A 12,468-nucleotide genomic window follows, 5' to 3' on the forward strand; every position below is an offset into this window, starting at 1 on the left:
TAATATAATACGACCTAAGTAACATTTTTCACCGACCCTCCATGACAGTTCCTCATGTTTTGGATTAATTTGGCCATAAAACTAGAACTCGGCCCGATTCCCATATTTTCGTGTGCTATAACCCACGCCTTCCGCATGGTCCCGTTCCCCCGAACCCGGATCGCCTATAATTTATCCAGACAATAGAATACAACCTAAGGAATATTGTTCATCAACTCGCCATGACAGTTCCTCATTGTTTTGAATATTTTGTCCATATTATGAGAACTCAGCCCGATTTATATATTTTTGTGTGCTATAGATCACGCCTTCCAGGTGGGCCCGTTCCCCAGGACCCGGACTGCCTAAATTTTATCTGGGTAATAGAAAACAACATAAGGAACATTAGTCACCGACCCACCATGACCGTTCCTCATTGTTTTGCATTTTTGTGCCATAATACGAGAAATCGACGTAATTCCCATATTTTCGTGTGCTATAGCCCACGCCTTCCGCATGGTCCCGAGCCCCCGGACCCGGATCGCCTAAAATTTATTCGGAAAATAAAATACGACCTAAGGAACATTGTTCACCGACCCACCATGACAGTACCTCATATTTTGGCATTTTTGGGCCATAATACGAGAACTCGGCCTCATTCCCATATTTTTGTGTGGTATAGCCCACGCCTTCCGCGTGGGCTCAGGCCCCCGGACCTAGATCGCCTAGAATTTATCTGTATAATAGAGTACAACCTAAGGAACATTGGTCACCATCCCTCCATAACCGTTCCTCATTTTATGGCATTTTTGGGTCATAATACGAGAACTCGGATCGATTCCCATATTTTCATGTGCTATAGCGCACGCCCTATGCGTGGGCTCGGGCCCCCGGACCCAGACCGCCTAAACTTTATCCTGAAAATATAAAATGGCCTAAGGAACATTGGTCACCGACCTACCATGACCGTTCTCATTTTGTGGTATTTCTGGGCTATAATACGAGAACTCGGCCCGATTCCCATATTTTCGTGTGCAATAGCCCACGTCTTCCGCATGGTCCCATGCCCCCGGACCCGGATCGCCTAAAATTTATCCGGACTATAGCATATGACCTAAGGAACATTATTCACCGACCCGCCATGACAGTTCCTCATTTTTTGTCATTTTTGGGCCATAATACGAGAACTCGGCCCGATTCCCATATTTTCGTGTGCTATAGCCCACGCCTTCCGCATGGTCCCCAGCCCCCGGACCCGGATCGCCTTAAATTTATCCGGACAATAGAATATGACCTAAGAAACATTGTTCACCGACCCTCCATGGCAGTTACTCATATTTGTGCATTTTTGGGCCATAATACGAAAAGTCGGCCTCATTCCTATATTTTCGTGTAGTATATAGCCCACGCCTTCCGCGTGGGCTCAGCCCCGGTCCCAGACCACCTAAAATTTATCCTGACAATAGAAAATGACCTAAGGAACATTGGTCACCAACCCGCCATGACCGTTCCTCATTTTGTGGCATTTTTGGGCCATAATACCAGAACTCGGCACGATTCCCATATTTTCGTGTGCACGCCTTCCGCATGGTCCCGTGTCCCCAGACTTGGATCGCCTAAAATTTATCCACACAATAGAATACGACCTAAGGAACATTGTTCACCAACCCTCCATGAAAGTTCCTCATTATTTGGATTTATTTGGCCATAAAATGAGAACTCGGTCCGATTCCCATATTTTCGTGTGGCCCACGCCTTCCGCATGGTCCCGTGCCCCCGGACCCTGATCGCCTATTATTTATCTAGACAATAGAATACAACCTAAGGAATATTGTTCATCGACTCACCATGACAGTTCCTCATTTTTTAGAATATTTTGGCCATAATACGAGAACTCAGCCCGATTTATATATTTGCGTGTACTATAGATCACGCCTTCCGTGTGGGCCCGTTCCCCCGGACTGCCTAAATTTTATCCGGATAATAGAAAACAACATAAGGAACATTATTCATCGACCCGCCATGATAGTTCCTCGTGGTTTGGCATTTGTGGGCCACAATACGAGAACTCGGCCTCATTCCCATATTTTCGTGTACTATAGCCCACTCCTTCCGCGTGGGCTCAGGCCCCCGGACCCAGATCGCCTAAAATTTATCCGTATAATAGAGTACGACCTAAGGAATATTGGTCACCAACCCTCCATGACTGTTCCTCATTTTATGGCATTTTGGGCCATAATACGAGAACTCTGACCGATTCCCATATTTTCATGTGCTATAGCCCACGCCTTCTACGTGGGCTCGGGCCCCCGGACCCAGACCGCCTAAACTTTATCCTAACAATAGAAAACGGCCTAAAGAACATTGGTCACCGACCTGCCATGACCATTCCTCATTTTATGGCATTTCTGGGCCATAATACGAGAACTCGGCCCGATTCCCATATTTTCGTGTGCTATAGCCCATGTCTTCCGCATGTCCCGTGCCCCCGGACCCGGATCGAATAAAATTTATCCGGACTATAGAATATGAGCTAAGGAACATTGTTCACCGACCCGCCATGACAGTTCCTCATATTTTGCCATTTTTGGGCCATAATACGAGAACTCGGACCGATTCCTATATTTTCGTGTGCTATACACGACGCCTTCTACGTAGGCTCGGGGCCCCGGACACAAGCCGCCTAAAATTTATTCTTACAATAGAAAACGACCTAAGGAACATTGGTCACCGACCCGCCATGCCCTTTCCTCATTTTGTGGCATTTTTGGGCCATAATACCAGAACTCGGCGTGATTCCCATATTTTCGTGTGCATGCCTTCCGCATGGTCCCGTGCCCCCAGACCCAGATCACCTATAATTTATCCAGACAATAGAATACAACCTATGGAATATTGTTCATCGACTCGCCATAACAGTTCCTCATTTTTGTTAATATTTTTGCCATAATACGAGAACTCGGCCCGATTTATATATTTTCGTGTGCTATAGATCACGCCTTCCGCGTGGGCCCGTTCCCCATGACCCGGACCGCCTAAATTTTATCTGTATAATAGAAAACAACATAAGGAACATTAGTCACCGACCCGCCATGATAGTTCCTCGTGGTTTTGCATTTGTGGGCCATAATACGAGAACTTGGCCCCATTCCCATATTTTCGTGTGCTATAGCCCACGCCTTCCGCGTGGGCTCAGGCCCCCGGACCCAGATCGCCTAAAATTTATCCGTACATAGAGTACGATCTAAGGAACATTGGTCGCTGACCCTCCATGACCGTTCCTCATTTTATGGCATTTTGGGCCATAATACGAGAACTCTAACCGATTCCCATATTTTCGTGTGCTATAGCCCACGCCTTCTGCGTGGGCTCGGGCCCCCGGACCCAGACTGCCTAAACTTTATCCTAAAAATAGAAAATGGCCTAAGGAACATTGGTCACCGACCTGCCATGACCGTTCCTCATTTTGTGGCATTTCTGGGCCATAATACAAGAACTCGTCCTGATTCCCATATTTTCGTGTGCTATAGCCCATGTCTTCCGCATGTCCCGAGCCCCAGGACCCGGATTGCCTAAAATTTATCCGGACTATATAATATGACCTAAGGAACATTGTTCACCGACCCGCCATGACTGTTCCTCATTTTTTGCCATTTTTGGGCCATAATACGAGAACTCGGACCGATTCTCATATTTTCATGTGCTATACACGACGCCTTCTGTGTAGGCTCAAGCCCCAGGACACAGACTGCCTAAAATTTATTTTGACAATAGAAAATGACCTAAGGAACATTGATCACCGACCCACCATGACCTTTCCTCATTTTGTGGCATTTTTGGGCCATAATATCATAACTCGGCCCGATTTTCATATTTTTATGTGCTATAGCCCACTCCTTCCGCATGATCCCGTGTCCCCAGACCCGAATAGCCTAAAATTTATCCACACAATAAAATACGACCTAAGGAACATTGTTCACTAACCCGCCATGACAGTTTCTCATGTTTGGGCATTTTTGGGCCATAATACGAGAACTCGGCCTCATTCCCATATTTTCGTGTGCTATATCCCACGCCTTCCGAGTGGGCTCGGGCCCCCGGACCCAGACCGCCTAAAATTTATCCTAACAATAGAAAATGACCTAAGTAACATTGGTCACCGACCCATCATGACCGTTCCTCATTTTGTGGCATTTTTGGGCCATCATACCATAACTTGGTCTGATTCCCATATTTTCGTGTGCTATAGCCCACGCCTTCCGCATGGTCCCATGTCCCCAGACCCAGATCGCCTAAAATTTATTCACATAATAGAATACGACCTAAGGAACATTGTTCACCAACCCTCTATGATAGTTCCTCATTTTTTGGATTTATTTGGCCATAAAATGAGAACTCAGCCCGATGCTCATATTTTCGTGTGCTATAGCTCACGCCCTCTGCATGGTCCCGTGCCCCCAGACCCGGATCACCTATAATTTATCCAGACAGTAGAATACAACCTAAGGAATATTGTTCATCGACCCGCCATGACAGTTCCTAACTTTTGGAATATTTTGGCCATAATACGAGAACGCGGCCCGATTTATATATTTTCATATGCTATAGATCACGCCTTCCGCGTGGGACCATTCCCCCGGTCTCGGACCGCCTAAATTTTATATGGATAATATAAAGCAACCTGAGGAACATTAGTCACCGGCCCGCCATGAACGTTCCTCATAGTTTTGCATTTTAGTGCCATAATACGAGAACTCGACTTGATTCCCATATTTCCGTGTGCTATAGCCCACACCTTCCGCATGGTCCCGAGCCCCCGAACCCGGATCGCCTAAAATTTATCCGGACAATTGAATACGACCTAAGGAACATTGTTCACCGACCTGCCATGACATTTCCTCATGTTATGGCATTTTTGGGCCATAATACGAGAACTCGGCCTCATTCCCATATTTTCGTGTGCTATAGCTCACGCCTTCCGCATGGTCCCGTGTCCCCGTACCCGGATCGCCTAAAATTTATCCACATAATAGAATACGACCTAAGGAACATTGTTCACCAACCCTCCATGACAGTTCCTCATTTTTTGGATTAATTTGGCCATAAAACTAGAACTCGGCCCGATTCCCATATTTTCGTGTGCTATAAACCACGCCTTCCGCATGGTGCCGTTCCCCCGAACCCGGATCGCCTATAATTCATCCAGACAATAGAATACAACCTAAGGAATATTGTTCATCAACTCACCATGACAGTTCCTCATTGTTTTGAATATTTTGTCCATAATATGAGAACTCGGCCCGATTTATATATTTTTGTGTGCTATAGATCACGCCTTCCGCATGGGCCCATTCCCCAGGACCCGGACCGCCTAAATTTTATCTGGGTAATAGAAAACAACATAAGGAACATTAGTCACCAACCCACCATGACCGTTACTCATTGTTTTGCATTTTTGTGCCATAATACGAGAAATCGACTTGATTCCCATATTTTTGTGTGCTATAGCCCATGCCTTCCGCATGGTCCCGAGCCCCCGGACCCGGATCGCCTAAAATTTATTCGGAAAATAAAATACGACCTAAGGAACATTGTTCACTGACCCACTATGACAGTTCCTCATGTTTTGGCATTTTTGGGCCATAATACGAGAACTCGGCCTCATTTTCATATTTTTGTGTGGTATAGCCCACGCCTTCCGCGTGGGCTCAGGCCCCCGGACCTAGATCGCCTAGAATTTATCTGTATAATAGAGTACAACCTAAGGAACATTGATCACCGTCCCTCCATAACCGTTCCTCATTTTATGGCATTTTTGGGTCATAATACGAGAACTCGGATCGATTCCCATATTTTCATGTGCTATAGCGCACGCCCTCTGCGTGGGCTCGGGCCCCCGGACCCAGACCGCCTAAACTTTATCCTGACAATATAAAATGGCCTAAGGAATATTGGTCACCGACCTGCCATGACCGTTCTCATTTTGTGGTATTTCTGGGCCATAATACGAGAACTCGGCCCGATTCCCATATTTTCGTGTGCAATAGCCCACGTCTTCTGCATGGTCCCATGCCCCCGGACCCGGATCGCCTAAAATTTATCCGGACTATAGCATATGACCTAAGGAACATTATTCACCGACCCGCCATGACAGTTCCTCATTTTTTGTCATTTTTGGGCCATAATACGAGAACTCGGCCCGATTCCCATATTTTCGTGTGCTATACGCCTTCCGCATGGTCCCCAGCCCCCGGACCCGGATCGCCTTAAATTTATCCGGACAATAGAATATGACCTAAGAAACATTGTTCACTGACTCTCCATGGCAGTTACTCATGTTTGTGCATTTTTGGGCCATAATACGAAAAGTCGGCCTCATTCCCATATTTTCGTGTAGTATATAGCCCACGCCTTCCGCGTGGGCTCAGCCCCGGTCCCAGACCACCTAAAATTTATCCTGACAATAGAAAATGACCTAAGGAACATTGGTCACCGACCCGCCATGACCGTTCCTCATTTTGTGGCATTTTTGGGCCATAATACCAGAACTCGGCCCGATTCCCATATTTTCGTGTGCACGCCTTCCGCATGGTCCCGTGTCCCCAGACTTGGAACGCCTAAAATTTATCCACACAATAGAATACGACCTAAGGAACATTGTTCACCAACCCTCCAGGAAAGTTCCTCATTTTTTGGATTTATTTGGCCATAAAATGAGAACTCGGCCCGATTCCCATATTTTCGTGGGGCCCACGCCTTCCGCATGGTCCCGTGCCCCCGGACCCTGATCGCCTATTATTTATCTAGACAATAGAATACAACCTAAGGAATATTGTTCATCGACTCACCATGACAGTTCCTCATTTTTTAGAATATTTTGGCCATAATACGAGAACTCAGCCCGATTTATATATTTGCGTGTGCTATAGATCACGCCTTCCGCGTGGGCCCGTTCCCCCGGACCCGGACCTGCCTAAATTTTATCCGGATAATAGAAAACAACATAAGGAACATTATTCATCGACCCGCCATGACAGTTCCTCGTGGTTTGGCATTTGTGGGCCACAATACGAGAACTCGGCCTCATTCCCATATTTTCGTGTGCTATAGCCCACTCCTTCTGCGTGAGCTCAGGCCCCCGGACCCAGATCGCCTAAAATTTATCCGTACAATAGAGTACGACCTAAGGAACATTGGTCACCAACCCTCCATGACTGTTCCTCATTTTATGGCATTTTGGGCCATAATACGAGAACTCTGACCGATTCCCATATTTTCATGTGCTATAGCCCACGCCTTCTACGTGGGCTCGGGCCCCCGGACCCAGACCGCCTAAACTTTATCCTAACAATAGAAAACGGCCTAAAGAACATTGGTCACCGACCTGCCATGACCATTCCTCATTTTATGGCATTTCTGGGCCATAATACGAGAACTCGGCCCGATTCCCATATTTTCGTGTGCTATAGCCCATGTCTTCCGCATGTCCCGTGCCCCCGGACCCGGATCGAATAAAATTTATCCAGACTATAGAATATGAGCTAAGGAACATTGTTCACCGACCCGCCATGACAGTTCCTCATTTTTTGCCATTTTTGGGCCATAATACGAGAACTCGGACCGATTCCTATATTTTCGTGTGCTATACACGACGCCTTCTACGTAGGCTCGGGGCCCCGGACACAGACCGCCTAAAATTTATTCTTATAATAGAAAACGACCTAAGGAACATTGGTCACCGACCCGCCATGCCCTTTCCTCATTTTGTGGCATTTTTGGGCCATAATACCAGAACTCGGCCCGATTCCCATATTTTCGTATGCATGCCTTCCGCATGGTCCCGTGTCCCCGAACTCGGATCGCCTAAAATTTATCCGTATAATATAATACGACCTAAGTAACATTTTTCACCGACCCTCCATGACAGTTCCTCATGTTTTGGTATTTCGGGGCCATAATACCAGAACTCGGCCCGATTCTCATATTTTTGTGCTATAGCCCACACATTTTGCGTGGGCTCGGGCCCCCAGACCCGGACCGCCTAAAATTTATCCTGATAATAGAAAACAACCTAAGGAACTTTATTCATCGACCCGCCATGATCGTTCCTCATTATTTTGCATTTTTGGGCCATAATACGAAACTCGGCCTGATTCCCATATTTTTGTTTGCATAGCCCACGCCATCCGCATGGTCCCCATCCCCCGGACCCAAATCGCCTAAAATTTATTTGGATAATAGAATACGACCTAAGTAATATTGTTCACCGACCCTCCATGACAGTTCCTCATGTTTTGGCATTTTTGGGCCATAATACGGCAACTCGGCCTCATTCCCATATTTTCGTGTGCTATAGCTCACGCCTTCCTCATGGTCCCGTGCCCCCGGACCCGGATCGCCTAAAATTTATCCGGACTATAGAATACGACCTAAGGAATATTGTTCACCTACCCGCTATGACAGTTCCTCATTTTTTGGACTCGGCTCGATTCCCATATTTTCCTGTGCTATAGCCCACGCCTTCCGCGTGGGCTCGATCCTTATGGTTAATATTTAAAAAACGTGTAACTCATTTATGGAATTCAATTCTAAATTGAATTCTACAACTTAGTCAGTATTTTTAAAATAAAAACATGTAACTCATTTATGTAATTCAATTCTAAATTGAATTCTACAACTTAGTTGATGTTGAACTGCCATTGCCAACCCTATAAATAGCTCCTCTTTTTACCATTTATTACTTTTACATCTCCAATTTCCAAATCTTCTAAGTTTTTTCTCGCATCTTCTGAGTTCTTCATCTGTAAATCTATGATTTTCACTGCAAAATCCCTCTTTAGAACACCAAATCTTGTCATCTTCCTCTATCTTCAATTTTCAAATCCAAATGGCGAAAACATCAAAAATCGTTCCTCAAAAAGAAAAAGCTTCTTCTTCGCGGCCAGCCGACGATAAAACACCGGTGGAGCCACGGCCTGAGGAATGTGTTATCGGGGGGTTTGTTCTTTTCTCTAATTTTAAGATCAATAAAGCCTCACCGATTCCCGATCGATGCGAGCCAGTATCGAGATATATGTGCTCGATAACCGAGGAACATCTTAAACAGGTAAGGAAAGATTGCAACTGGGAGAACAAAGAAGTGATAATCCCGGCTCTCGAAGAAGATATTACTACTAATGTGAAAGGGTTTTTAAGTGTGTATACTTACCTTTTTATGTTGGGCCCCCTCGACCCTATTGTCATCGATTTTTGCCGCCAATACCAAATAATCCTAGGCCAAATCCATCCTTCTTTTTGGCGGATCGTTATTCTGATCCTCTTCTTCTTGAACAAAGTCGAGGGGATGTCTTTCACCCTCGACCACCTCATTAGATTGTACAGCCCCTGCCTCTATCGAGGTGGGTAAATAAAACACCAGCATCGGGCTACCAAAGTATTATTCTCGAGCATAGACGAGGACAAGGATCGAGGCTGGATGGGCAGGTTTGTTCGAGTGAAGACTTCCGACCTAATCCCGGCCGAGAAGATTCCATTTCCCGAGGAATGGAATATGAAGCGTAATTATAATTCTACTATTAGCTCCTATTGTTTTGCTCCTTCGTTTCTTTCTCACCGATATCTTTTTTTGCGATGTAGTAGTTGCTTGGATGCCCGGTGCAGTTCCTAACCTTAAGAGCTGGGTACGGGACCTGGCTTCGACCTCCACATATGCCGAGCACTCGTGGCGCGATTTATCAAAGGGTCGATGGGAGGCCAAAAATCATGGTAAGCCTCTTTCCCATGTATTTGATGATTCTAACAAAATGTGTTTATTATACTTAACCAATTTTCTTGTGTGTAGGCCTGGGCAAAGATGCGGTTATGAGGCCCTCGTCTGGAGATGAAGAGACTCCCGGTTCCGAAACTGGCAAAGAACAACAAGAGAAAAAGGGCCTCTACTTCCGAGGATCCAGAACTTAAGACAAGGATGGCTCTTAAGCCAAGAAAGAAAACCATCCCTCTGACCAAAGAATCTGTTCGGTGTCTAAGGGAAGAAGAAGAAGAAGAAGAAGAAGAAGAAGAAGAAGAAGAAGAAGAAGAAGAAGAAGAAGAAGAAGAAGAAGAAGAAGAAGAATAATAATAATAATAATAATAATAATAATAATAATAATAATAATAATAATAATAATAATAATAATAATAATAATAATAATAATAATAATAATAATAATAATAATAATAATAATAATAAGAAGAAGAAGAAGAAGAAGAACAACAACAACAACAACAACAACAATAACAACAACAAGAAAACGACGGCTCCATACTGGTGGCCAGAGTGAATAAAACCATCAATGCCCCAAAGGCAGCTGGATCGATGGTGTTTTATAAGGCTCCGCCTTGATCTGAGGGAATATCGGAGAAGGATTAGGGAAAAGTCCCTGAATCGTTAGAGATCGAGAATTCCTCCCACCGAAGTCAACAAATGGTGGTATATCTGAAGGGGCCAGCCCTGAAGCTCTTCGAACCGAAAAGAACACCCCAAGTGACTCACTTGGGGCAATAGTAATAGGAGACTCACCCACTCTCCCTAGTTTATCCGAAGGGGCGATTTGGGAAGCCCAAGCTTTGGGGACCCTCGAGGTAGACAGGTCTCATGTGGGAGAGGACCCTTTCCGTGATTTGTTTACTAATATCGAGGATGTTTTCGTCCCTAGTGATGTATCGGGTCTTTTCTATGAAGTGCAGCAAGCTCTGGATCGGGTAAGCCTTAACTCCCTTAGTTGGTACCACCTCTATGTTTGTTTTTATTTTCTAACTGTTTTTCTTCTTTCTGCGTAGGCCTCAACGGTTCATCGGGAAGCATGTTCTCGGTCTCGAGCTGAGCTGAGTCAGTACGAGGTCGACCTCCAAAGGGTCACGGAGGGGAGAAACGGCCTTAAACTCCTCTGTGGGCAAAGGGAAGAGGAAGTCAAGGACCTCCGAGCCGAGTTGGCCAAGGCTCACCAAGATTAGACTGACCTGAATGAGCAGGTAATGAAAATCTTAAAAACCCATGGTCTTGATTCGGGAACGGTGGCTAATATTTCGATCTCACGGCTGCAGCAAAAGCTTGAGGTAACCGGGCAGCTCCATGAGGAGGTCGAGGTGATAAAGGCGAAGACCTTGGGGTGGAAAGATGGCATGGACCGCCTCACTATAGAAAAATAGACCGCTTTATCCCAATTGTCATCGGTTAAAAGTCAGCTACGAGGTATGAAGGAAAAAAGCTCGATTCAGGCGAAGAAAATAGAGGAACTCGAGGCTTGGTTGGCTTCTGAACTTGCAAAGGCCAAATCTGAAGCCGTAAAGGCAAAGGCCGAGGTAGAGGAGACCGTGGCCATCTATAGGGCTGATGCTGAAGCCACTCAAGTTCAAGCGAGAGAGGCAGCCGAGACCGCTCAAACTCGAGCACATTGGGTTTCTGAACTTGTCAAATGCCAATCTCGGAGGGAAACCCTCGAGGAGATCCATGCTCGAGGTTCGATCTTACCAAAGAGATAAAAAAGGCTAAAAAGCTTGAAGCCGATGCTGGAGCCCTGGCTTCTGATGATGATGATGATGATGATGATGGGAGAAAGAGTGGGTCTAAGAGTGGGTAGGAGCTAGATGGAGAAGAGACTGCTCCCGGAGATAATCAGGAACCTTAGGGTTTTTTATTTTTTATCTTTGTGTGTAGGGTCCTGATCGGACCTTGTAAATACCCATATATATGAAGATCTTTTCCTTTCCCGACTTGTCTTTGTTTAATTTTCTTCCTTGTGAAAAGTTTGTTTCATTCATGCCTTATGAAAGTTTTCACAAGTTCGAGGCTTAAGGTAATTTGTTCAAAGTCAAACCTTGTAGTCTTTATAACCGAGTGAGTGTTTGCTCGAACTTGAATTAAAATTATCCCTTAGGCTTAATATTCGAGTGTGTTTGGTTTCTCGAACTCGAAGTAAAAGTATCCCTTAGGCTTTATAGTAGTAATGTCACCCTTATGCTTAATAGTAGAGCGAGTGATTTCTCTAACTCGAAGTAAGAGTAGCCCTTAGGCTTAGTAGTCAAGTGAGTGCTTGCTCGAACTCGAAGTAATGTAGCCCATAGGATTTATGGTCGAGCGAGCGCTTGCTCAAACTCGAAGTAAGAGCCGCCCTTAGGCTTTATGGTCGAGTGAGTTATTGCTCAAGCTCAAAGTAAGATTAGCCCTTAGGCTTAGTAGTCGAGTGAGTGCTTTATCGAACTCGAAGTAATGTAGCCCGTAGGCTTTATGGTCGAGCGAGAGCTTGCTTGAACTCGAAGTAAGAGTAGCCCTTAGTCTTTATGGTCGAGTGAGTGATTACTCGAACTCGAAGTAATGTAGCCTTTAGGCTTTATGGTCAAGTGAGTATTTGCTCGAACTCAAAGTAAGAGTAGCCCTTAGGCTTAGTAGTCAAGTGAGTGCTTGCTCGAACTCGAAGTAATGTAGCCTGTAGGCTTTATGGTCAAGTG

Source organism: Nicotiana tomentosiformis, chromosome 3, assembly GCF_000390325.3.
Source record: "Nicotiana tomentosiformis chromosome 3, ASM39032v3, whole genome shotgun sequence".
Taxonomy (NCBI): domain Eukaryota; kingdom Viridiplantae; phylum Streptophyta; class Magnoliopsida; order Solanales; family Solanaceae; genus Nicotiana; species Nicotiana tomentosiformis.